At 50.2% G+C, this 27,357-nt stretch overlaps 1 protein-coding gene across 2 annotated transcripts in view; it reads right to left on the reverse strand.

Moving 5' to 3' along the window:
- The window catches only part of LOC140628341 (sodium- and chloride-dependent creatine transporter 1-like), a 134,470-nt gene extending 116,111 nt beyond the window's left edge, over nt 1–18,359 (reverse strand). For both annotated transcript variants that reach the window (XR_012026624.1, XR_012026623.1), the window contains exon 1: nt 18,230–18,359. The gene's annotated coding sequence lies outside the window, so the exon portion shown is untranslated. The remainder of the gene's footprint in view (nt 1–18,229) is intronic.
- Between the last annotated feature and the right edge of the window lie 8,998 nt (nt 18,360–27,357).

The following is a 27,357-nucleotide window of genomic DNA, read 5'->3' on the forward strand; positions in this document are numbered from 1 at the left end:
GCATCATGCCCTGGGCCAAAGGCAGGTGCTAAACCGCTGAGCCACTCGGGGATCCCTTAACCTCTCTTCCAAACTCGTGCTCGGTGTCTGTCCTTTTGGAAATTCTTCCCTGGAGATAGATGTTCTGATCTGAAAGACACCATCCTTCAATCTCCAGGCCATCTTAGCACCTTTTACTCTCTTTTCTCATTCAGTGACTCAATGTTGAAACTGGTTGCAGAAACTCCTACAGACATTAGGGGCACAGTTGCCACTAGGTGGAGACAGAAGAACACTCAACAAATGCTCATTCTAAAATTGAGAGCTCATGGTCTAGAAAGGAAACATGGAAAAAGTAAGTGGAAGAAAGATATTACATGTTTGCTGCTCAACCTTGAGTAAGCAACTGTCTTATTCTTGGGCTGCTTTCCCATGCCATGACCATCTCTTCTTGTTTCTCCTGATGGTGGCCTGGGATGTGACCTGAACTGAGGGTGTGGTGGAAATGAGGCAGCTTTCACCACTAGATGACACTATAGGGGAAGGTGGAACAAGCTGTCAGACTGTCTCCATTGACTGCTGTGTCTGGAGTCAATGTCACGAACAATGCACATGAGCTTGTGCTTCACATGAGCTGGCCGACATCTGTATTCCCAACATCTCCTTCTACCATCCTCATTAGCCAGCTCTTCTTTCTGGCCTGTTGGTGGAGATTTGAGTCCTGAGGATGTTTTATGCAGGAAGGTTTTGAAGTTATCCCACACTTAGATAGTCACCCGTAAATTCGGTAGCTGTTGGTAGCCACGGCTGCCACCACTTGGGTAAGAGATGCAGGAGAAACATCTTTGTTGCGGGAGAACAAAGAAGAATGAAGCAGATCCACAAGGATGAGAAGTGGAAAGAGAGAGGGAGTCCTAATCATGTTTGAGCCTCTGGTTCCAGTTTGTTCCTGAGGCCTGGCCACAGTCTTGTCCTGGATTTCTGGGGGACAGCTGCCCACTTATAATAAATTCCTGTGGCTTTCTGGGCTAGTTGGAGTTGGTTGCTGGTGCTTTTGACCAATGAAATCCTAACTGGTGCATCTGTTTGCTCATCCTTCAGAAGAAGGTCTATGTCTACCAGAATTAGGAATTAAGAGGGTTCCATCAAATGCAATGTTCCAGCTTTTCAGGCAGGGTGAAGGAAGATGGAAGAAGTTTAGAGTGTGTGTGGTTCTATTTTGCCAGCTAAGAGATCTGGTTAAATGTGAAGTGTAGTGAGGGAGGTGAGACTGGAGCCCAAGACGATGGCAGCACAGTTTCTTTTATGATCTTGATGTGGCAGTCGGTAGGCAGCGTGGGCACATTTCCCCTCAGAAAGCCACTCAGTGGTAATGTCTGGCTCTTTCCCAGGGCTTGCCAAATGCAACCTTTTGGTGGGAATAAAGATTCCCATAGGATTCTTCTCAAAAGGTTGGGCTTCCAGAGGTTTTGCTGGGGCCAAATTTGTCTCCTTCCTGCAGCTGCCACATATCCCAACTTTACCTCCATCCCTGGCCCTTCTCAGTTAGTGGATATTATTCCCTAAGGAGCTCTGCTGACTCTGCCTTGAAAATACTCTTGTACCCTCTACACAAGAGCTACTGACTGAGACTCACAGAACAACGATGCTCCATGTAGTAGGTTGAATAATGTCCCCCCCAAAATTCATGTCCATCTGGAACCTATGGCAGACCTAGGAAACAAATACAGTCTGCAAGTCAGTGGTGGTCACAAGCTGTTCCTGGCCTGCGATAAGTACAGAAATTAAGTGTGTATGCAGACAAAGTGAGTTTATGTCTGTTGAATCTAATAATAAAAAATATGCACTTGTATTTAGTACGTCTTTTTTCAGTTAATTTTACTAATAAATTCTACTGTATTTTACAAAAGTATCAATCCATTATAGATTGGAAATATTATTTTATTAAAAAATTTTTAAAAGATTTTATTTATTCACGAGAGTCACAGAAAGAGAGGCAGAGACATAGGCAGAGGGAGAAGCAGGCTCCCTGTTAGGAGCCCGATGCGGGGCTCGATCCCAGGACCCCAGGATCACGCCCTGAGCCGAAGACAGAAGCCCAACCACTGAGCCACTCAGGCGTCCTGGAAATATTATTTTAAAAGAAAAAAAAGAAAGGTCTTTCACCAAGAAGAGTTGAAAAGCATTATGCTAAACAACATCTGGCAGCAGCTCTTCAGAGTTTCTGATAAAAGGCTGCTGCTAATACTGCTGTGCCTTCTCCCCTTTATAATTTCTATTTCATTTGTCATGTCGGGAGACATCTGGAACAAGGATTCCATACCCTCGAGCTACTATATTGCCCAGAACTTCTAACTGTTTTTGTGTTTTGTTGTGTCAAAGTTAAAACATCTTTATTAATTATTCTGATACAGAAGTAATACAATTTCGAGTTTGGGAAGGTGACAGCAGTGACAATAACATCATTTTTGACTCTTCACAACCCTCCCTCAACCCCCACCCCGAAAAGAAGAGACGGAGAGAGAAAGAATAAAATGGCAAAACCCTAAGTCCAAGGCAACATCTACAACAAAGCAAGGTGACAAGGGATCCCCATAAACTCTAAAATCTGGACTAGCTGAGACCAAACCTACCCACTTTCAGGTAATTCCAACTATGGACTTCTTTGTGGTTGCCCAAATACAAGGTAAGAAAATAAAGAGAACCTATCAATCTGTAGCTAACATTTGCAAAACACGGAGACTGTTGAAAAAACCAATCAACCAATGTGGTTGAAGCAATATGGTCCATAACATTTTAACCAAATACGGGCATACAGTTCCTCGGAGAAGAGCCCCAGTGTCGCAGCTGAGGACCCAGTGTGTGGTTTCCTCATGATCCTCAGGCAGGCACGGGACCCACAGCCAGCATGGTGCAGAAGCGGGGGGGCTGGACTTCACTCTGGGGACCAGGATTGCTAGCTAAGAAACCAACAGAATTCTGAGGCCCCTGATCAGGACTGCATTCCTGTATACTTAGCACCACAATTTCTGAGAAATTCAAGTACTTAAACATAAATATTAGCACTTAAGTTGAGAATTTGGAGGAGTAAAGAAGGGCCAGAATTCTGAACCAACTGAGAGATACTATGAAAGTCCCAGCAGGTGGGGAAGCAAAACACAAAAACCTTTACACTGGTAAAGGCCGGTTGGTGGATACAGCCTGCTACAGGGGCTTCCTGAGCTTGCTAATTCCCTATACTTTTCTCCCAGTGTAGACCTGGAGCAACACACTGGAGGGAGGTTTGGGGTCCGCAGAACAGATCCACATCTCCGATACAGCTGTCTCCCACCTAGCTGAGTGGAAAGAGAGGAGAAAGAGACCAAATCTCCCACACTCAACCTTTGCCAGAGTAACCACTTGAGGAAACGTAGACCTTTCTACATGCTGCTACCAACACTGTATTGCACTGCATCTGCATGTGGCATCTTCTTCCTTGAGGAAGCCAGGGGAGAAAAGAGTTGCCTCCCTAACACACACACCTAACATTTCACAGATTTTTAAATTCGATTTACCTACTGGGCTTAACTATCAAGTCAAGGGGATACCCACAGCCAAAAGTCTACTCACTCTCCTTTCTCATTCTAATTATTTTTAGCCACTATTGTGTAACATATCTCATCTGAAGTTCTGCAAGAGCAAATGACAACCATAAGATACTCTAATACCAAGGACCCAACGTAGAAGATTTCCCAGCTGTAAACCCATAATGAACTTCCTGGGAAGACAAGACAGTTCAAAAATCTTGCAAGTTGAAGTTTAAAGATATCAGAGCAAAGCCCAAAATAAAAGTCTTTTGAGTTTATGGACTAAAGTTGAAAGAAACTGAAGTCCCAAATCGTGCTCTCCAATGTCCCTTCTGCTCAAACTGAGAGGTTCTGGATGATTAGCGGAGAGCTCTGCAGTGTGGGCCACCATCCACGGGAATGGTGCTGTTCACTCAGGATCTCAGCAATGAGATTATTTCATCGCCAACTCACCCAGGATTTTCCCTTTTCCAGAGTATAAACAGTTCATAGAATGTGCACAGATATCCACCCCTGGCCCTATTGCTACCAAATTTGGAAGTCATGCCAATGTCCAGTCCCACCAGAATGAAGCTCCCAGAATTCGGTGCTGTGTTGCCCAAAATCCTATTGGAATCTGTGATGTGTAACTGGAACGAGATACAGAAAATGTGGGTAGTTGTGAGCAATGTGGTAGCTTGAGCGGTCACTACTTTAGAGCATCTAGGAATTTGCACAGGTAACAACTTCAGTACTTAGGTCTCATTCGAGGTGCCCTTTTTCTCCAAAGTGTTCAATTTAGGTTTTAAACCTCTTTATTTTCCATTCCTCCCTGGGTAATGCTGGTGTTAAAGCGGACATGCAGACTACCTTGTGAAAGGGCAGGCCCTGTCAGCCCTGAGCCACAGTGCTGTGTCCCCCGCCCTGCAACCTTGACTTTTTGCAACCTTGACCTCTGTCTCCAGGCTAGATCTCTCTCTTGGGCTCCCCTGATTTCTGTTGAGCCGGCTCAGCTCAGCTCAGGAAGGCTCACTGACTCTGTTTTGCAGGTCCCTCTCTTCCCCTTTACGATACGTGCAGGGCAAGATCATGTCGAGGAGGTGTTCCCAAAGCCTGTTACATGGCCTTTGTCTCCCTTAGAAAACAGAGGAGCTTTTGTATTGAAAACTGTGGCCAATAAGAGTGAAGAGCCAGAGAGGAAGAAGAGGAGGGTAGGGAGGTTGGAAGAAAACCACACACCCATCCAGAAACCACTGGGATGATTGCGGGGGGATGATTCTAAGCACAAACAGGGCTTCGTGGGGTTCCAGTTTCCTGTTTCAGAGGGTGGCAAAATGCTGGAGAGAGGGCCTTCTCCTTGCTGTTGCCCAGAACCCAGCACTGTGCCAGCCCTCCAAGGACTAGAAGATTCTGAGACATGGCAATGGCTTTGGCCTGGGCACTGGTATTCCTAAAGGGGGCAGTGGTGGTAAGGAGACTTTTACTGAGCAGTTCTGTGGGCAATGGAAGGGCTATGGTCGGCAGCCCAGAGCAGCTGCGGCATATAGACTGCTTGATGATGCAGGTGAAGCATTAGGGGGACCCCAGAAGTAAAGTGGATCCTGTTTTACTAAGATGCGGGCCGTGATACAGGTGGGACATTGGGCTATATGTAGCCTGGGAGTGGGGAAATGAAGGTATTAGACAGAAGGCCAAGTCCACTGAGCTGTAGTGTTCTCAAGAGCTCACAGTTTTTATTTCCCACCTCATTCAGGTAAACTATGCTGGCAACTCGGGTTTTGCACATCAAAAATGGAGGCCCTGAGAGCCGAGATTATGCCCCTTTGTAGTCATTACAAAGAATCACAGATTCTCAGCATTGTGCATTGCAGGGGTGTTAAAAAGCCACCAATCCTGGGTTCCATTGCCCACTCTATGTTCCTTCCTACCAAGGCTTGATTGCTTGATTCAAATCCAGACAAACCTGTACACTCTCTGCCTCTAAGATAAACCCAAGACCCATTCGCATACCTTTGATTGCACAATGGGGGTGGCTATCGCGGCATATCTGAGTCAACTACCTTGTCAAGACCTATATTGTATTTTTTGCAAAGAAAACAGAAGTCAGGGACGCCTGGGTGGCTCAGCAGTTAAGTGCCTGCCTTCGGCCCAGGGTGTGATCCTGGAGTCCTGGGATCGGGTCCTGCATTGGGTTCCCTGCGTGGGGCCTGCTTCTCCCTCTGCCTGTGTCTCTGCTATTCTCTCTCTCTCTCTGTCTGTCTCTCTCTGTGTCTGTGTCTGTGTGTGATGAATAAATAAAATCTTTAAAAAAAAAAGAAAACAGAAGTCATCAGGTTTGAGTTTGAGTTTAGGTTCAGGGATATGACCCAGGGAAGGCACTCCCCTTGGTGGGGGACCACAGGGACAGCCTCCTTCCTGACCTGTCCTCTAGGACTTCCAGAGTGCTGCCTTCACTACTATTAAACTCAAGTGACAGACCATGACAACTCCTCTAAAGACACTCCCTTCTTAACAGCCATCGGGCAATATTTCTGAGGGCTTGTTCCCTATGGTCCAGACACACCAGAAAGCCACCTTCTGGGCTCTGGGAAGCTGTGCTGCAAGGTCCAGGCCACCTGTCGCTGCCACTGCTCCCTGAAGATGGGCTGTTCCTCTTCATCAAGTTTCCTCACCAGCAGCAGGCAATAGCAGAAGAATCTCCGACAGGCTTCTCCCGGATTTCCACTCCACGCACTGACCTGCCCCTCCCAGGTAACAGCAGGGCTGTTCATGAGGAAAGACCAGGAAGGACACGCTAGCTGTGTAGCAGGGCAGCTGCTTGTGCTCCACGTGGGGAGGTGCTTTGTACCATGGGGCACGATAGGAAACAGCACTTCAACACATAAGTAATAAAAGACTAAATTATCATTTTTTATGTTTTATTTCTTTTTGTTCGTAGATTATATTTGTTATTGTGTGTGATTTAATTATAATGCATCCATACTGTAGAACGCAGCAGTTAAGAAAAATGAAGTCAACAAATATACATTGATTGGAAGCTTCTTCTGGACATATTATTAGGTGAAAACACTAAGGGGATTAAGTTTGTATACTAGGATCCCATTTAAGCTTTTAAATGTGTGAGCATGGTGAATATTTATGTATATATGTGCGTGAATGTGTGTGAATGTGTCCATTCACGTAGTGTGCATTCCCATGTATGCGCATGTATGTGTGTGTTGTGTGCGTCTATATATGTGTATATGGATATGTGTGTGACTGTGTGTATGTGCTTGTGTGCGAGTGTGTAGCTGAGCGTGTGTGTGTGTGTGTACATGTGTGGCTATGTTTGTTTTGTACGTGTGTGTACACATCTGTGAGTGTATGTATGTTGTGTGCACCTGTGTGTGAGGTATGTGTGTTTACACACACAGGACAAAACAGGGAAGGGACTGCACCTTGGCTAAGGGAAAGTAGAAGTAGGATTAAAGGAACAGAAACTTTTACATTCACTTTCACTTCTCGCTCTTCAAGTGTTAGGATTGTGTGTGACTTTTACATTCATTTGTGTGTTTTTCACTATTTTCAAGGTTTAAGGCTCAAATCAAACAAACCAATTCCCATATTTCCACAGCACTGCTACGAGGAAAAAGAGTAGAAGTGATTTGACTTCGCAAAGCTAAAGCCAAGGGTCCTATAGCCCAAGGAAGATGAATGAGAATCTGGAAAATGTGCTCTCACTCACAGACAGTTATCAAGGGACAAACGGGCTCCAGGGAGGCTGAAAGCAGAGAAGCCAGGCCAGACTGTGTGCTTTGCCAGGACAGGGGACTGCAGGTGGGAACTTACTGTGATTTCTAGTCAGGGCTGATGGTGGGAGTGGGAGCAGAGCATGGGTCATCCGGAAAAAGGCCATGTGCTCTGAAGTGAGGAGTGGGCAAGTTGCCCTCTAGGAACCCATGCAGCCCTAGGAATCCAAATGCCAGTTAGGTCAATAAAAACCAAAATAATAGTGTAACACACAAGTGATTGGAAAGCTGGAACCCCAACCATTGTCTAGGCCAAGCAAAGCTATCATCAGAATGGGTTTTCAGGGGCACCTGAGGGGCTCAGTTGGTTAAGCTAAGTGTCCGACTCTTGATGTCGGCTCAGGTCATGATCTCAGGGTTGTGGGATCAAGCCCCATGTCATTGAGCTCTGCACTCAGCAGGGAGTTTGCTTGAAGATTATCTCCCTTCCTCTCCCTCTGCCCACCTCCATTGTGCTCTCCCTCCCTCTAAAGTAAACAAATGAAAAAATAAAATCTTAAAAAAAGGGATGGGCTTTCAGGTTTCACTGAACCCACTTTGAGTCTCAATGGCCCCAATAGAAATGGTTTGCCTAAGTGAGCTTCTGTCCTGTAGGTGACAACTCCATCTCCATGGGACCCTTAACTCCTGTTGATTCTAGATCTGTTACATCTCTAGAAACTTTAGAAATCTTCTCCTCTCTTCTACTCTGAGGGAGGGATGCAAAGGAAGAAATCTCAGGCTAAACATAACATTTCTTACTTGTAATTTGGCTCCTGCCAAGTGAAGAAAGGAGCAAACATGTCCCCCAGATGTCCAGGAAGCTGCTGGGTCTTTTCTCCTCTCTCCTGCACTATGGACACAGACCAGCCAAAGCCATTTTCCCACCAGGTACTCAAACCCCCATTGTCCTGAGAGTTCTCATTCCCACCCCAACTCTCTTCTAGCTCCTTCCTGTTCACTCCCACCCTGTGACCTGGCTGACTCCTTTGCCCTCTGTTCCTCTCACACCCTCCCCAGATAATCACCTCAGCCATTCCCAGTAATTCACTCAACGGCTCATTCAAGCATATGTTAGGCACCTCCTCAATTCCTGACCGTGTACTAACTGTAGAGGATGAGAAATGAACAACGAGCATTTATTCAATAAATAGTTATTGATACTCCCAATATGTGTAAGCCAATCTTTGAGAGGTTGAATAAGACACCATTCTTGCTATCATGAAACTTGCAGGATGATAGGTTACACAGGGAAATAATAATAAAAAAAACACAGGAGTCAGTGGTAAATAATATGGTTGGGGAAGCTCAGAGTGCTGTGGGAACCTAAAAGAGGGAATAACCCAATCCAGGGGTCAGGGTAGATATCTGGAAAGAGGTGACACATAAGCCAGGGCCCCTCTGGGACTAAGGACCACTAAACCAGAAAAGGCAACAACTACTGCAGGTCATACTCTTTCTTCTCCTGGGATTCCTGGGAGTTTAGGGGGAATGGTAAAGGAGGGACGATACAGACTATGCACAAAGTCAAAAGTGTCTTTAAAATCAACTCACGAAAAATAAAATAAACTCACCAGACCTTACATTCTACAAGAATTCCCTACAGCACCAATGACCCTGCAGGCCCAGCCTCTGTTTAAACCTATTTAGCAAGATCAAGCTCAGACCTTCCATCCCCACTCAAAGACAACTCTTTAAAATGTGAAAGAAAGACTGTTATTAAGATCTATGGAAAACAAGTCCATATGTAGACTTTACTCATCCCACTTCATTTTTTATAATAGCTCAACAGGTGAACTGAAGTGACATCACAGTGAACAGTTCATTCTCAGTGAACAGAGGGCAGAATTCAGAAATCTAAGAGAATGAAGAGAAGTGCCAAGCCTGGCAAAAGGAAGTGGAGGTTCTCACAGAGCTGGCTACACTCCCATCTCTAGAAAGGGCCCTAGGGTCTCCCACGACTTGGAGAATTGCTAGAAAACTGCGCTTTTCCAGCCTAGAGTTCTACAGAGGAGAATGTAGGATGGCCCTATTGCAGGCAAACCACACCTTGAACTCTGAGTTTATCATCTTGGGCTTTGGGGACCTGGCCGAACTGCAAGTCTTCTTTTTTGGACTCTTCCTAATCATGCATCTTGTCACCCTAGCAGGGCACACAACCATTGTGCTCATCACCCTCATTGACTCCTGCCTCCAGACCCCCATGTATTTCTTCCTTCGCAACCTGTCAACCATTGAGATTTGCTATATATTGGTGATTGTCCCCAACATGCTGGCCAATTTCCTATCCAGGAGCCAGCGGATGCCCTTCCTGGGCTGTGCCTTGCAGATGCACCTCTTCATCGCCCTGGGTGGTGCAGAGTGTTTCCTCTTGGCCGTGATGGCCTATGATCGTTTTGTAGCCATCTGCAACCCGCTGCGCTACACAGTCATCATCACTAGGGCCCTCTGCCTGCAGATGCTGACTCTGGCATGCATCAGTGGCTTTACACTCTCACTCACCCTTACTACGCTGATATTCCTTCTGCCCTTTTGTCGGTCCCACGAGATCAATCATTTCTTCTGTGACATCCCTGCTGTGCTGTTTCTGGCCTGCTCGGACACAAGAGCCAATGAGATTGCGGTCTTCCTCGTCTGCATGCTCATTCTGTTGATTCCTTTCTTGCTGATTCTGCTCTCCTATGCGTTCATTATTGCTGCCATCCTCAGAATCCACTCAGCTGAGGGAAGGAGCAAAGCCTTCTCCACCTGTGCTGGGCACCTGCTGGTCTCTGTTCTGCACTATGGCTGCGCAATATTCATCTACATTCGCCCCAAGTCATGCTACACCCCAGAACAGGACAAAGTTGTGTCCTTAATCTATACCAACGTAACTCCCATGCTCTACCCTATGATCTACAGTCTGAGGAACAAGGAAGTCAAGGGTGCCCTCAGAAGACTTCTGGAGAGCTATAGCCAGATGAGGCAGCTACCCAATGCAAGGTGAAGGGAAAGATGGGGTCTGCCAAAACGAACGTGGCCCCCTTTCAAGAATCCAATTGGTTATCCCACAGCACACCTCGTGGCTCCACTCCTCCCTCTGAGGTCTACTTCATGGTTCTGTGCACCTGGACCTTACAGCCCCCTTTCCAGTGGACAGAAAGATAGAACGAATCCTAAGGCTTTTCAAGATGTGGCAGTTCTGGGATATTTGTGGATGTTTCACTGTCTCTTCATGGACTCTTACATCTATCACATGGAGCACTGTCAGAGACAAAGACACTGATGGAAAGAAGGTCATGAGCTGATCCAAACAAAGCAGTAAGGTGACCTCTTCTCTGGCCAAAGACCCAGCAGGAACAAAAATACAAGGATCTCCCAAGTCCAAACTAAGTAAAGTAGAAAGACAGAGCCAACGCTGAAACTGAGTTCCACATCGTCAGAAAATAACCTGGAGATCACCTGAGATACAATGATGCCAACTGAATCAGCAGCACCAGCAGGGGCCTGTACCTGCTGTGTCCTCATCCCATTCACCATCCTCACTAAGGCATTTTACAATCTCCCCACTTCTGGCCTCTGGGCCAGCTGACTCCTCCTCATCCTTTAATGCCACTCATTCCTGGTGGCTTGTGCAGACTGCCTCTCCTTTGATTTGACCTGCCAGGCTTGGGGAGGTGCCCCTCCTTTGTGGCCCCATGCACTTACTCATCACCTAGCACTGAAATGGTTTGTCTGTCTCCCTGACTGACCTGGAATTCCTTGAAGGCAAGAACTATCATTAATTTCTGCCAGCCTCTGGCACATAATAGGTGTTTAATAAGAAGTAATCAAACTGCGAACCCCTATGCGCTTTGGCATAGGAATAGCTTCAGACCCCAGATGCTAACAGAATTAAAGCCTTCAATATTCTGAGCTGGGGCCTTGGTGATTCAGGGACTTAGGTCAGATGTAATGATCCCAAGGAAGTATTTGCTGACTCTCCTTCCACCCCACAGGCTGGAATAAATGATAAATGCCATGGGTTCCTGTGTCCTCCTCCGTTACGGCACTTAGCAGGAATAATTCTTGAATGAATGAATAGGTGAATGAATGAATGAGTACTTTGTGTGTACCAGGCACTGGGCATGGGACTTGGAATACGAAAAGCATAAGACATTGTCTCTGCCCTCAAGGAACTCACAAATTAGCCTGGGGGCGGGGGTAGGGTTAGACACCAAGACAACCTGTTTTAATGCAATGGTTACAAACTATTCATTCATAGGAACAACCAGTCCCAGCACCATACCTATGAATACACACATGCTGTTAAAAGGGTGAGGAGGGAAAGGGTCTAGGACCTTGATGACCCTTCATTGGACAACTAAACCAATACCATGACCACCTCCCTCTAGACTCCATGTTCAGTCAACAATACATTTCCTTATACTTTAAGCCCATAAAGTATTCTTAACTCATGCACAGAGAAACATCATGAGCATCAGTTATTTCCAATTTTGCCTGGTCTCCTCAGTTCATGGCTCTTACCACCTTGCTTATGCTAGACAATGACCCCATCCTCTGCCACAAAGAGGCCCTCAGAGCCACCAGAGGGGCACCCCTCAATGGGAGCAGCAGATCTTGGAGGGCAGGAACCGTGTGGATCATTTTTCTAGTGCCCAGCTCTACTTGCTATTTGGTCAGTGTGACTACAAGTCACTGGAAGAATATGGTGACAACAGACAAGAATCCAGTAAAGTCTCTGCCCAGGAGCATGCAGACCAGCAAACTCCCGGTGAGAGTCTAGAGCTAATGATGCTATGCTGAAAGATGGGCTTACATTGCTATCAAATGGAGCAATACTATCGCACACCTCCCGGGATTGTGGTGAGGATGGCAAGGGACAATAGAAAGTGATGCCTAGCCCAACACTTGGCATGCAAAGTGCCGAATCCATGGCAGCAAGGATTAGCCACAGCATGGTGTGGCACTGGGTCCCTCCACATTGCCACACTGCTAAATTAAATCCACATGGCTCCGGAGAGAGAGAGAGAGAGAGGCTGTTGCTGATGTCACTCACTTCAACCCCACCCAGGCCCTGTGCTTCAGGGCCATATGATGCCCTTATGAAAGGATGCATGGGCACCCCCATATTTGGAGAAGCTTAGGTGGGTGCCTCTTCTTTTATCACTTCAATAAACGTTTGCTCCCATTTCTCTCTCTCCTAAATCCTTCCCTACCTTCAAAATAAACAAGTGAAATGTTGACAAGTGTTGTAGCTGGGGGGGAGGGTGGGGTTTTTAATACTATTCTCTCTCCTGTGTGTAGATGTGTAATTTCCATAATAAAGAATTGTAAAAGGTAAAGGTGCTGATGAGCCTCCTTTGGTTGAGCAGTCTCCTTGCTTAGACTGCCTGTCACATCTGTGCCATTTATCTAACCTCCACTCTTCCTTTAAGACACGGCTCATGTATCATGTAGTCCATGACCCCTTTTCATTTTTTTTTATTTATTTTTTTTTTAATTTTTTTTTAATTGGTGTTCAATTTACTAACATACAGAATAACACCCAGTGCCCGTCACCCATTCACTCCCACCCCCCGCCCTCCTCCCCTTCCACCACCCCTAGTTCGTTTCCCAGAGTTAGCAGTCTTTACGTTCTGTCTCCCTTTCTGATATTTCCCACACATTTCTTCCCCCTTCCCTTATATTCCCTTTCACTATTATTTATATTCCCCAAATGAATGAGAACATATAATGTTTGTCCTTCTCCGACTGACTTACTTCACTCAGCATAATACCCTCCAGTTCCATCCACGTTGAAGCAAATGGTGGGTATTTGTCATTTCTAATAGCTGAGTAATATTCCATTGTATACATAAACCACATCTTCTTTATCCATTCATCTTTCGTTGGACACCGAGGCTCCTTCCACAATTTGGCTATCGTGGCCATTGCTGCTATAAACATCGGGGTGCAGGTGTCCCGGCGTTTCATTGCATCTGTATCTTTGGGGTAAATCCCCAGCAGTGCAATTGCTGGGTCATAGGGCAGGTCTATTTTTAACTGTTTGAGGAACCTCCACACAGTTTTCCAGAGTGGCTGCACCAGTTCACATTCCCACCAACAGTGTATGAGGGTTCCCTTTTCTCCACATCCTCTCCAACATTTGTTGTTTCCTGCCTTGTTAATTTTCCCCATTCTCACTGGTGTGAGGTGGTATCTCATCGTGGTTTTGATTTGTATTTCCCTGATGGCCAGTGATGCAGAGCATTTTCTCATGTGCATGTTGGCCATGTCTATGTCTTCCTCTGTGAGATTTCTGTTCATGTCTTTTGCCCATTCATGACCCCTTTTCGATGACTGCCTTGGTCCAGTTCTCACTGAAGGCAACTCCTTCAGGAGTACAGCCCTGTCAGGCCCCATCCACCATGGCCTTGCTATCTGTGAGAGAAGGAAGTGACAGTGCCAACCCAAGGGGCCCTGCACATGCACATACACACTGATGCACATACACACTCATGCACACATGTACATACGGCCTTGGAGGGGAGGAGAGAGACAGGAAGTCCCAGCACTCCAGGCAACACAGAGGGCGACCTCTGGAGAGCATGGGGCCTCTGCAGGGATGTGGGGCAGAGAATGGTCAGAGGTGAAATGACAATAGCCCACTATCCTCCTCAGCAGTCTAGGGGGGCTGTGTTCCCAGAAGGAAGGAGCCAAGGAATCTGTAAGGTCAGAGTGAATGTCAACTTGACCTGAAGTGGCCTAGGGAGGGTGGCTAGGACACATTTAGGAGGATCGACTAGATGGGAGATGACATTAGAACATGAGCAGCTGTGGAAACATCTGTCATCCAGACAGGATTAGAAGGAGAGGGAAGCATTTGGGGAGTGGGGGAAATATGGTGAGGTCAGTTGGGGGCTGGTTGGGTTCCAGGTGCCTATAGGACATCCTAGTTTGGTGGCTCTACAGTCTTGAAACTCAGGAATTCAAGAAAAAGGTGGAGTATCCAGGAACTGGCAAAGAGATTCATGTTGATTTAACCATCACCTTCGTTGAATTCATACGCCCTGGCCCTGTCACTTCCTAATCATTACAGATTGTGCCGAATGTGTTTTTAAATATATTAACTACATTCCGAGCAAGTTTTCTCTGACTCAGAAACATGAAGGCCCTAACTGCTACACAGCCAGAGGCTTAGGCTGGCATGGGCATTGCAGAGAAGAGGGCTGTGAGGTGCTGAGCTCTCCTGAGTATCGAGCTGTGTGTGTTTTCTGTGTTCACACACATGTGTGCATGTGTAAGAGAGTACCTGGAAGAGGTGGAAAAGCAAACTGTTTCTTCATGTAATATTGATGAAATGCTGATGAAGCAAACTACCAGTTGCCCTCTGGAGGAATAATTTTCCAGGTAGGATGAGCATTATGCATGCAATTTAGAAAGGGTTGCTTTTTGGAAGCAGCTCAAAATCTGGAAGCCAGACAACACTGTGCCGCACTGGCCCTGAGGTGGTTAGCCTGAGGTTTGGTGACTTCAGGGACCTCATTACAACCCTCCTAACTGTATCCAGAAAAGGTGCCAAGTAGAAGCACTTTCGAAGGGAAGATTGGCCTCCAGTGAATTGAACAAAACTATTAAAACCTCAGCAAAGTAGTTCACTTGGGAACCAATTAGAAGTTCTTCCGCCAACAATTGCGGAATAACTTTCTTAATTTGTGTTCTGCTTACAAAGGTCATTCATGTTGTCAAAACTAAAGAAAAGTTTGGGCAAGTTTGGAAAAGAAAACAAAGTTCAATCATCTCACTTTCTCAAGACTACCACCAGGAAAATGCTAGTGCCCCAGGATGAGATGAGCTCGTTCATACTTAGTGCTCAGAACACCGACTGGAACATGTGATCACTCAGTAAATGTTACCGGTTATTATTGCTCCATTGTTGGTAGGCTTGGAAAAGTCTTGCCTCATTCAAAAATGAGATAAAGCTCAACTAAATTTCCTTCCAGCATCTCGTATGGACTTTATCGTGTATATAAACACGGATACTTTCTCATCCGAAACAATTCGTATCACGGAAATGTGCGGCAGAGAGCGGTGCAGTCCTTCGCGCACCTCCCTCCTGCGCTGCCTCACGTATTAACGAGAGTCTAGCGTGTCGCCGCTTATTTGCCTACTCCTATTCCATCGCGTTCATCCAAACATCACTCCACCCAGATTGGTCCCTGCAAGGGGTAAGAGAGGGAGGTATTTGTTCAGTGAGTCCTGGGCGCTGCCGCAGAGAGCTCTGCCCAGGAGCGCAGGCGCCGCCCGCCCGCCCTTGCAGGCCCACCTTGTGCACAGCGGGGCGAAGTGAGCAAAAGCAAGATGTTCAGGGAGCCGGTGTGTCAACTGCAGGAGCGATAAGTCAGAGGGCCCAAGGGGGTGCAGGGGGTGCAGGGGGTGCAGGGGCCCCAGCACACAGCACAATCTAAGGTGCCGACAAGCGTCTATGGAAATAAAAGGCGCAGGGAGGAGCAGCCTGCCTGTGAGGAGGACCAGGAGATTCCAAGGGGACATAGAAACAGGAAAAAGCTTGTTAGGAAGTCACAGCAGAGCTTTTCATTTGTCAGTCGATTGGTCCAGGATGTTCCTTCTCTCCATGGGCCTGTGGCAGTGTGACCCAGTCATGACACTTTGACAACAGTCTTCGTCCTCACACCGGGTCCTGCCTGAAATCTCTGATGTCCACCTGCCGACAGGGCTGCCCTGTGTTTTCTCATCAATCAATTTACCCACCTCTCCTGCCCTCGAGCTCCTCTTTTTAAAAATTAATTAATTAATGAGAGAGAGAGAGACAGGGACACAGGCAGAGGGCCATCCAGGGAGCCCGACGACGTGGGACTCGATCCCGGGTCCCCAGGATCACGCCCTGGGCCCAAGGCAGGCGCTAAACTGCTGAGCCACCCGGGCTGCCCCCTCGGGTTCCTCTTTACCATCCTCGTCATCCTTTCTCCCTAAGTATGTCAGCTCCGGGGGGAAAAGGCTTCTGCCAGCTTCGGTACCTGCTCTCTTCCCAGCTCCCGGAATGGCACCGGGTGGGCGCGGGGACCGAGGAAAGCCCGAGGGGAGGTGGCCTCCCCCACCCCACCCCTGCAGCCCCGACACCCTCCCCGCACACCCCCCCTCCTGACAAGCAGAGGTGGAGCAGGAGGCAGCTTTGGAAAATGACAGGTTTTTATTGCTATGTTTGCAGTGGCTTTTTAGCACAGTAAGAATGTCCCCGCCGGACCCCCACCCTCACCCGGTCCCACCCCTCCGACCGACGTCGGGGTGGCGTGGGGGAAGCCTTTCTAGGGTCCACTCGGCTGTCTCGGGATCGGACGTGACACACACGTGGGTTAATTAAAGCTGCTACGTGGAAGACTCGAGACGTGGGAAGCGCATCAGCTTTAAGCTCGCAGGTGGGAGCCCGGCCCGGGATCCCTTCCCCGGCTGGTGCCCACCTCAGATCCCTGCGGTCGTGCCCGGCCCCGGGGGCAGGGCGCACGTGCCAGGCGAGCGGCCCCGGGGTCCCGGCACCGCATCTACCTGTGGGCAGCGGGGGCGTGGGGGGTGTCCCCGGAGGCCGCCCGCCGTGCACTCCCCCCCCCAGTCTGGGGCCGGGGACGACACATGCACACCCACGCGACAGACTCGCACGCTCCACGGCTTGAAGCTTTTGCCTATGAAAATTAGATCTATAAATTCACACTCCTTGGCTGGGGCAGGGGACTAAGGGGACGCTGAAAGGGACGGGTGGGGAGTGGCAGGGGGAGGGAGGAGGGGCTGTTTTCTCTTTAGAAATATACAAGCAGAAATCTCTTTCCTCAAGTTTTTATAAAATGTGCAAAATACAAGCCTCATTTGCCCACAGGCACAGTTTACACCTGGTATTCACCTTTGCTAAGAGAGATCTAGGTTCACCCTACCTACATACTCACGCACACATGCACTCGTACACAAGCTCACACAATTGATATTGGTGGCAATTGGCGCGGGAACCGGGAGGTTCCGTTGCTGGCTGGCTCTCTAAGCTTCTAGAAGAGGGACGGGGAGAGGGGTCTAGCCCAGCTGAAACAGCGGCCTTGGTTCTGGTTCTGCTGCCCCTCCCCCGCCTCCCTGCCCCATGTCGAATCCTGGAACAACCGTTACTGTCCCCAGCCCCCTTGCACCCCCACCCGCACCCCAGCCCCTCTGGGAACCAACACAGTGACGATGGTGCCAGATACCATGAACTCCTTTCCAAGGGGCCCCTGCTGGGGCTGGACACATAGAGCCAGGGCCTGGGGGCCACCTCTGCCTCCACGGGTGACGGGGAAAGGCACCTTGAACCCAGGAGGATGTCTAGAAAGAGTGGAACGTACTAAATGTTAGCCCTTATGCCATCTTATAAGATGAGTACGAGAGTATATGAGAAAAGTACATTTGGATGCCAAGCGGCACAGGGAAGGTCAGTGGTGGAGTCTGTGGCTTGGCCACACCACCCACTGTAACCTCCCTCTGGTGAGCCTTCTGCTCCTGTACAATTGCTCTTACCTATGTCACTACAACCTGATAGGAAATTTCTGGGGAAAGCATGTATCTAGACATCCTCCTGGGTTCCCAGGGCCGAATAAGCAGGGAGAGAGAGGCATCGCCCGGGTTCCCGCAGGCCAGCAACGGAGACAGACAGCGAGGCCCGGACAGCAAGTGAGAGAGCCGGGGTGGCCCCTCACTGACAAGGGACAGTTGCCGCCTGGGCCTCTCCCCCGAGGGAGGGAAGGTTCCCGGGCTTGAGCGTGCAGGGGGGCCGGGCCCTCCAGCCACAGGTGGGGATCCGGCGGCCTGGGTTCGAAGACCCGCTCCCTGCTCAGGCCCCGGGCCCCCTCCTGTTGCAGCAGTGGACCCTGTCAGGGGCGCCCCTTCTCCCCCCACACCCCCACCACGGCCATCACCCCCAGCCCTGCCAGCCTCCGGCCGTACCTTTCCCGTCGACTTGACCCCCTTCCAGACACAGAAGTAGACCAGCACCCAGCAGGCCAGCAGACACAGGGTCACCTCCCAGTTGAGGGCCCCCGGCACCTCCAGGCCCCTGGAGAGCCGCAAGACTTTGTTCCTGGGGGAGGGAGGGTCTGTGAGGGGTGCAGGCAGCGGGCAGAGAGGCTGGGGGCACCCCCGGGGGTGGTGTGCCCTGTCCAGCCCCCCTCCCTCCCACGCCTGGGGCCCGGAGGTGCTGCAGAGTGTGAGCCTGAAGCCCGAGTGTCCCGGGCCCGAGGCCGTGGGGCTGGGAGCCCGGCCCCGCGGCACCCACAGCACCCACAGCACCCACAGCGTGCCCGCGAGCCACCCCCTCCCGGGCTGGCGGGCACAATGGAGTGACAATGCCTGGGACTGAGACATGAAGGAGGCAGGTCCACCCATTCCCTCTCCCCTAGGGGTTGTGCTGGGGGCTCCCCAAAGACAGGCCGGGCCCCAGCACACGCAGACTCCAACCATATGTGGAACCCAGAGTGGGAGAACAGGCAAGACCTGGAAGGGGGACCTGCCCGACCGAATCCTGATGCTCAAGGACCCGGAGCAGGTGATCAGCGGGCTGAGGACATGCGGGGAGGCAGCTCAGGCGTAGGCTGGGAGGGTAGGGAGTCACATGCCAGCTGCCTCCAGCCGGGGGGCTCAGGGCAGGGGGTAAGGGCAGCAGGGCTGGGGACGGTGAAGGAAACCCTGAGGAGCCATGCAGGCCACAGACCGAGGCACAGGCGGTGTGGCCAGTAATGCAGTGGGTCAGTGAGACCTGCATGACTCCAGGGGGTGCAGGTGGTCCTGGAGGCACAGGTGGCCCTGGAGGCACAGCTGGACCCAGGGGTGCAGGTGGCCCTGGAGGCACAGGTGGCCCCGGGGGTGCAGGTGGCCCTGGAGGCACAGGTGGTTCCGGGGGTGCAGGTGGACCCAGAGGCGCGGGTGGTCCCGGGGATGCAGGTGGCCCCAGAGGCACAGGTGGCCTCAGGGGTGCAGGTGGCCCTGGAGGCACAGGTGGTCCTGGGGGTACAGGGGGCCCCACAGGCACAGGCAGCCCTGGGGGCGCAGGTGGTCCCCAGGATGCAGCTGTCCCAGTAGAGGTGGTGAGAGAGAGGCTATTGCTGCAGCCATCACAGTGCCGCAGGTGACACAGTCAGTACAGGCTGCTGGCCCGGACGGAGACGCCCTGCCCGGGACCTGGAACACCTGCTGCAACAGGGCTGGATGCTCCCGCGGGGCAACGCCCAGTGCACCCGCTGCTCCAGAGATGGGAGCGCAGCGGGGAGCCAAGAAACCAGCTGCTCCAGCTGTGTCCTGTCTGAGAGGTGACTGGGGGCCAGGGGAGGGGACGTGGGGAGGCCTTGGACAAGGAGGTCAGGGGTCAGACTGGGGGTGCAGAAGAAGGAGGGGCGAAGGGGGCAGGGGGCCTGGAGGGGCCGGCCGGGGGCAGGGGTGTGGCAGTGGGCGGCAGAGACGGTGGGAGAGAGGGTCTGATGCCCGGCAGCAGGGGGCAGGCCTGCAGGCACTGAGGGCTGAGAGTGGCCAGAGGGGAGCAGGCCCTGGAGCCATCAGGAGGCCTGAGACGCAGACGAGATTGGTATGGGGGGGGCCTGACTGAATGTCCACCAGCTTCCTCACGGTGCCTTTCCTGTCACCCCTGGAGGCAGAGGTGCCCCCCAGGCTCTGGCTCCATGTGTCCAGCCCCAGCAAGGGCCCCTGGGAAAGGAGTTCGTGGTATCCGGCACCATCGTCACTGAGTTGGTTCCCAGAGGGCCGGGGTGCGGGTGGGGGTGCAAGGGGCCTGGGGGCAGTCGCTGTTGTGCCGGGGGATTGGAGACTCCCAAGGGTCGGGGGCAGGAGGTACACGTGGCGCACGGGGCGGGCCCCACGTGAGGGGGCAGACACACATAGGGGCAGGAGGACCGCATTTCATCTGATCTGCTTGCTCGGTGCCCGCGTGAGGCCGACTGGGGCCGAGGACCCTGGCCACCTGCACATTGGCATGGCCTCTGTCTTGAGCAGCTTTCCCTGCTGGTGCGCACCAGGCAGCCCGTCGGGCCCCACTTTGTCCATAAGCCGAGGCCGGGAAAGGGGGCTCCCCCCGACCTAGTGCCCCTCCTGGGTAGTGCGTCTTTCCCCAGGGCCCTGAGTCCTATGCCAGTGGCCCCTGGATTGTGGCCTGAGGGCTCGTCCTGGGCCCTGGGCCCTGTGGGCCCTATTGGTTCCCTGAGGTTGGAGGGCAGGGGCTGCTTGCTGTTTCCTAGAGAGTCATGCGGGGAGGGGCAGAGGGGGAGAGAGACTCTTAAGCAGGCCCCACGCGCCACGCGGAGCCCCCCACAGGCTCGACCTTGCAACTCTGAGATCATGCCCTGAGCCGAAAGCGGGAGTCACGTGTCACCGACTGAGCCACCCAGGCCCCGTGGACCAGGGCGGTTCCCGAGGTCTGTTACCACGCAAAATAAAACTTAGTCACCTCTGACTTTATGTCCAGCTACTGCGTCTCCACGTTCTCTTTGTCCTGCCCGTGCAGCACTCATTGCTCCTGCCTGAGGGTGTGGAGAGAGAGGAAGCGAGCTCTCTGGTGCCTGTTCCTCTGCCTACAAGGACACCAGTCCTGTCAGAGTAGGGGCCCACCCTAAGGACTCCGTTTAACCCAGATGACCTCCTTAAAGTCCCTATCTCCATCCAGATGCAGGCCCAATAGGGGTTAGGATTTCAACACAGGAGTTTGTGGAGGCAGGGAGATACAGCTCAGCCCATAACCTACCCCAAACACAACATTTTCAGTCTTTTAAATCTTTGTCCATATGCTCACTAAAATCAAGCCTCAATACTGTTTCACTTTCTTTAGATCTTTAACGTGGCTTGACAACCAGTCCTAAGACGTTGAGCCAGGGGTATCTCCTCTTCTGAGAACCGTCCATTCATATCATTTATCGTGTTTTTAAATTCAAATAGGCACATTTTACTTATTGATCTGTGAATGCTCTTAACATATTAAAGATACCAAATCTTGTCATCATTTGAAAACACTTTCCTTCCTCATTGCTTCCCTGCATCCTTGTTCACTTCTTTTCTACACAGAGGGTGTTTAAAACTTTGAGATGTATTTCACTGGGAGATTTTTTCCATTATGATTTCTGTAGTTTGTGTCCAGTGGAAAGCCTTATGTACCGTAAAAGTGTAAAATCTGTCATCCATAAAGTTTTTTGGTACTTTCAAATGTTAATATACTAGAAATTTATTTTGGTGTGAAAAATGCCATTGGTCTAACTTTGTGTCCTCCCCTGCCCAAGGTTAGTCAGGTGTCTCAACATCATTTATCAAATAATCCATATATCCCTACAATTGAAATGTCATCTTCACCAAAGTCTAAGCCCACATCTAACTTTCTTCTTGCACACTTATATCTCTGTCCAGTCCACGATGAGTGCACTGGGATGGCCTTGCTGAGGAAATGACATTTAGGATACAGTAGAGAAAATTGGGATTGGTATGGGAGAGACAGAGACGGAGGAAGACAGACAGAGAGACTTGATTGGCTCAGCTGGGATTGCCTTCGCAAGGGTGCAGGGAGAAACCTGAGGACAGAGGGGGTGAAAGAGAAAAGGTTGGGGCATCAGTGGGTAGATTAGAGGCCTGTTGCATTGGGGAACAGCATTTGGGTTTTCCCTTTACTTCTTTTTTTTTTAATAAAAAGCCTTTATTAATAATGCTGTTACAAATATTTTGTTTCAAAAGATGGCATACACACAGATATGGGTAAATATACACAGTCCTAGTTTTAGTGGTGATAGAATTTGCAGGTTATTGAATTCCTAATTTTGTAGGGACTGTAAATTCCTCCATGGCATATTTATCCAGATTTCTGTGACGATAGCATATTACCCGGTTAGGGGATGAGGGAGGGAACATTCCTCTGCTATAAAGTAAAGTGAAAAATATGAGGAGAACAGGCAAGATAGGGGACTGCAAAGTTGATGTCCAAAATCCAAAGCAGGACCCATGTTCTCATGGGAAGGGAGGGTTTATCAGCCAGGACACAAGCAGTGCTCTAAGGAACCAAGGCAGAGATGTGATTGGAGAAAAAGATGTAAAACTAAGAGTCAGGAGCCAGAGTGACACCAAGCTTGAAAGCGTCCATAAGGAGCCCCTGAGTGGTTCAGGTGAGTAAGCATCCGACTCTTGGTTTGGCTCAGGTCATGGTTTTGGGGATGCGGTATTGAGCCCCACATTGGGTTCGGCATTCAGCGGTGAGTGTGCTTGACGATGCTTTTCTTCTCCCTCCCCCTCAAGCAAATACATAAATCTTTTTTAAAGAGAAAGAGTATGTAAAGAACAATGGTGAATTTATTGGGATTATTCAAGTCAGAAGAGAAAGAAAGCTGGTCTTGAACTTGCCCTTTATAGAAAAATAAATTTCCAAAAGAAATAAAGCTGAAGCAGGAGAAAAGAAATGAGAGCACACAATTAAATAGGAAATATGAAAGCATTAAAATAAAGGGAGAAAATACCGATGAATAAATGTATGCAGGATACCAAACTCAGAAGCCACGTGTGAACAAAAATGAACCAGTGTCTGGATACAAGGAAGTGTCAAGTGATTTGTGGTTAGAGACACCATAAAAGCATCCAACTGGGACTCAGTTGAGAAAATCATGAGTCAAATAGGAAAAAAGCAGGATGCAAAATCCAGAAGGAAAAATCGAATAGACAACAAAAAACACCAATGTCTAATTACACAAAGGTGCTGAGCTCTGTTATGGAAGAAAACATGATAAATAAGATAAAACAAGAAGCAACAAGTCAGGAAAATGTCAGTAACCCAAATAGTAGACTAAAGCTAATGCCTTTAAAATGCAAATAACTCCTAGAAATAAAGACATAAGAAGACAGAGCCCAGCAGGAAGTTGTACAAAAGATGGGATGTGGAATCCTCAAAAAGAATCAGAAGCAGCCAATTTGGGGCACAGTATTGCTGTGGGTGGGCGAGTCTGCCTTGTGTGCACGGGGGTCTCGGTTCTCGGATCCCCCACGAAAGAGTGACGTGAGGAGCCGCGCTCACAGAAAGCCAGCCAGGAGGAAGGTGACAGCACAAAGGAGCTTATTAAGGACAGTGTAGTCTCAAGGCGGGAGGGGACGCAAGCCCCGAGCCAGCGACTGCACCTGGGCTGGAGGGGCTTTCCTTGTATGTTTGCAGAGGTCTCGGGTCATGGCTGGCAGCGGGGTCTCCGACCAAGGTTGTGTCCCATCATCTAAGGGGCTCCTCCAAGTTGGGTGGGGGTGAAGCCGAGTGTAGATCTGTGATAATGAAGTCATTGGTGACCCTAGGGCTGAGGTGGAAGAGGAGAGCCTGCGGCCTGCACATGTGGGCCCTGGTCTGTCAGCAGCCCTCCCTCTCACCCCTGTTCTCCCTTCCCCTTCCTCCTTCTCCCCTTCCCCGTCCTCCCCCTTCTCCCTCCTCCCCATCCCCCCTCTGCTCCTCCTCCCTCTTCATCCTCCCCCTCCTTCCCCCTCCTCCCCCTTTCCCCCAGCCCTCCTCCCTCTCTCCCACCCCCCCTTGGAAGGCCGGAGGCCAAGACCTTCAAAGCCACAATCAGGATGCTATCTCCTCAGGCTTCTAAGGTGTTGCCTACTGTCACGGCCCCTGCCTGCAGCTCAGGTCTAACCTGCCTACTTTATCAGTAGGATCCTATTGATGTAAACAAGAGTCACGGATGCAGGTCACTATATCCTGGGGGAAAATTGCAAGAACGCACATGAAACTGTTCATCGTGGTTACCATGGACCCTGAGGTGGTGAGGTTTTTTTACTTTCTAACAACACACCTTGGTGTAAGGCATGAATGATTTTATAGTGAGTGTGTATCCTAGTGGGAAAAACTGCAACATGTCTAAGCACCGGGAAGTGTGAACACCCTGTGATTCAGGTTTTGCTGTCCAACTTGGAACTCTGCACATGCATACCTTCGTAGTTCCCAAAGAAGCCTGGAAGCAACCAGTGAGATATTCCCAGGGGTCTCTCTGGGTGGAGAGACCCCAGAGGGCATGTTCCCAGTGTCACTTTATAAGTTTCTGGAGGTGCACAGCTCAGCAAATGTCTGTGTTTCACCTCTGTAAAAAGGAAACAACATGTTAGGATCAAACACCAACCCTGAAATGCTCAATACGCGTTGTAGGGGGGGAGACACAGCTCACAGAGAGGACTCAGTGCACGGGTGGGCCGCACGCCAGTTCAGACTTGAGTGTGACTGGAATGACCCCAAGATGTCATGCCACCCAGCCTCACCCCAGAAGAAGGAAGGCTGCGGGCTGGTGAGCCACGTGCCCCAGAGGCACGCTCTGGCCTGCGGGTGTTGAACTACGCCCTGTTCACCTCCTTGTCCCGCATGCTGTAGCCGAGGCGGTGGGCATGGGACCGAGTGCCACTCAGGGGACAGAGAGCACCGGCCCCGCAGGCGGGCGGACGGAGCTGGGGAGGATGCAGCAGAGCAGCCAAGAGACGGAGGCAACGCTGCCTGGGTGAACCGGGCAGCCAGGTGGAAAGGGCCTCCTTCGGCCCTCAGCGCAGCAAAACCTGACAACGCGGCCACGACGTGGGCATAAGGTCACAACTATGGCCCGGGGTGCGACGGCCACAGCAAAACTGAAGAAGAACAGGGCAAGCTCGGTGGCCCGCGTGCGGGAGCGAGAGAGCTTGGTTCGTGGGGGGAGGTCCTGGAAGAAGTTGGTGAGGAGGCGAGGCCCGGGGTGCTGGAGCAGAGCGGCCAGGGTGCTGTGGGTGAGCGCTGGCCCAGGCAAGCAGGCAGGCGGTGGCCAGCCCGATGCGGGTCCCCTGGCCCATGAGGTCTTGGTAGAGGGCCACAGAGCGGTCGTCGGCCACAGGTGTGCGCAGGAGGCACTCCCAGGGGCCAGGACACGGAGGAGGAACATCTGGGTGAGGCAAGCTCCGTAGGGCACAGGCCACACTGCCGCCAGCAGGCGTGCCAGCACCGAGGCACCGTGTTGGAGATATAGGCAACGTCCAGCAGTGACAGGTTGCCTAAGAAGTACATGCGGGGGTGGAGTCGGGAGTCCAGGACAGTAAGGCTGACGATGCCCAGGTGCCCAACCACAGCCATGATGTAGACCAGCAGAAATATCTCGAAAAGCAAGGGCCTCAACTCTGTGCCAGCCAGCCCTTCCAGAAGAAACTGGGACCCTAGGGTGTCACTCCCCATCCACATGGAGCCACGCACAGAAACTGTAGAGTCTGACTCAGTGTCACGTGAGGATCTAAGTTCTGAGGTTCCAATTTACAAGAGGGAGTGGGGACGAGGGAAGGTCCAGAGACAAAGAAGACAGGTTCCAAGCTTAGGACAATGAGACTCGGAATGAAGGAGTGAGGTTAGGCTCGAGAGGCCGGTGGTGAGGTGGAGGCCAGGGGAATGGGAATGGCAACCCCACACCCAGAGAGGTGCGCGACCTGGAAGCTAAGGTGTGCCCTCCTCCCGTGAGGGTGTCAGTCAATCCCTCAGAAATGCCTATCCGAATGAGGAGCCTAGACCCTGTAATCATCCGCAACGGTCCCCCTACTTCCCCAGCACCCACACAGCAGAGCCCCAACCCAGGATCAGTGATAAAACATTCATCGGGTCCCTCCTTCTCCTGCTCTGGACCTCTCGGTGCCTCCCATGTCACTCAGAGTCAAAGCCACAGTCCTGCCCGAGGCCCACCGGGCCCTCTGTGATACGCTCTCTCCTCTCCTCTGTCATCAGACAACAAGTCCGGCAGGTCCAGGCCCTGAATCACATCTGCACATGGGCCTGCAGTAGCAGACACCCTGGCCCATTGCCTGCCTCCACAGGAGACGGCTCTGCCCTCCTGCCCACGGCAAAGTGACCCCCTTTCTCTGGCTGTTCTCATGGTGCCAGCCCTGCTAGGCAATCGTTTCACATGTGAACATACTAAATGCCACGGAATTTTCACTTAAAATGGCTTATTGTATGTTAAGTTAATGGACTTAGCATACAATACAATACAACAGTCCACCACCCTCAACTAAAAGAGAAGGCAAAATAAAGGTTTTTCCCGACATACAGAAGCTGAGATCCTTTGTTGTCAGCAGAAAGCCTGCAGTATGAGAAATGCTAAAGAACATTCTCCACGAGGAAGAGTGATACCAGATGGGAGCTTGGACCTACATGCAGTAACGCACAGTTGCAGACAAGGAAAGTACGTGGGTGAATATAAAATATTTTTTCTCTCTTTAAAATTTCTTTCGACCATAGCAAACCATTTAAAGCAAAAGTATTCACCACATGATGTGGGCTTTGTAACCTCCATAGGGAATGAAATGCACGACAGCAATAGCACAAAGCACAGGAGTGGGTAATTGGAGGTATACCGTTGTCATGTTCTCATCTTATATGGGAAACGATTGGAAATTATTTTAACGCAGTCCATAATAAGGTCACATACGTGTTAGAAACCCTAGAACCCTAGATATAAAATCTATACACATATAGTGAAATTCTAGAAATTACTCATCTGAAAGAAGGCATGAAAAGATGGAGAGGGGAACACAGAACACATGGGACAAAGAGAAGGTAAATAGCAGGATGGTAGATTTCAACTCAGCCGTGTCACTACTTACATTTATTGGGAATGTCTACATGGTGCAATTGAAAAGCAGAGATTGCCAGACCGCGTAAAAAAAGGCAAAGCAAAACTATATGCTAAGCATAAGAAATCTGCCTCAAATGTGAAGCACGATATAAGGGAAAAGATGGATAAAGATTTATACCGTGCGAACTCTTATCATAAGAAAGTTTGAGTGGCTGTACCTATAGGCAGAGTAGGCTTCGGGACAAGGGAGATGATGGGATGGAGGACGTTTGCTAATGATAAAGGGGACACTTTGTGAAGAAAACCTAAATATGTATGCACTGCTAATAACAGGGCTCCAAAATACATGAAACAAAACTCACACAAAAGAAAGGAGAAATAGATGAATCCACAAGTGGAGAAACATTTTCACACTCCTTTTTCATAATTGGTAGAACACTATTGCAGAAAATCAGACATAGAAGACCAAATTAAAAGCTAAATATATAG

This window comes from Canis lupus, chromosome X, assembly GCF_048164855.1.
Source record: "Canis lupus baileyi chromosome X, mCanLup2.hap1, whole genome shotgun sequence".
In the NCBI taxonomy this organism is placed as follows: domain Eukaryota; kingdom Metazoa; phylum Chordata; class Mammalia; order Carnivora; family Canidae; genus Canis; species Canis lupus.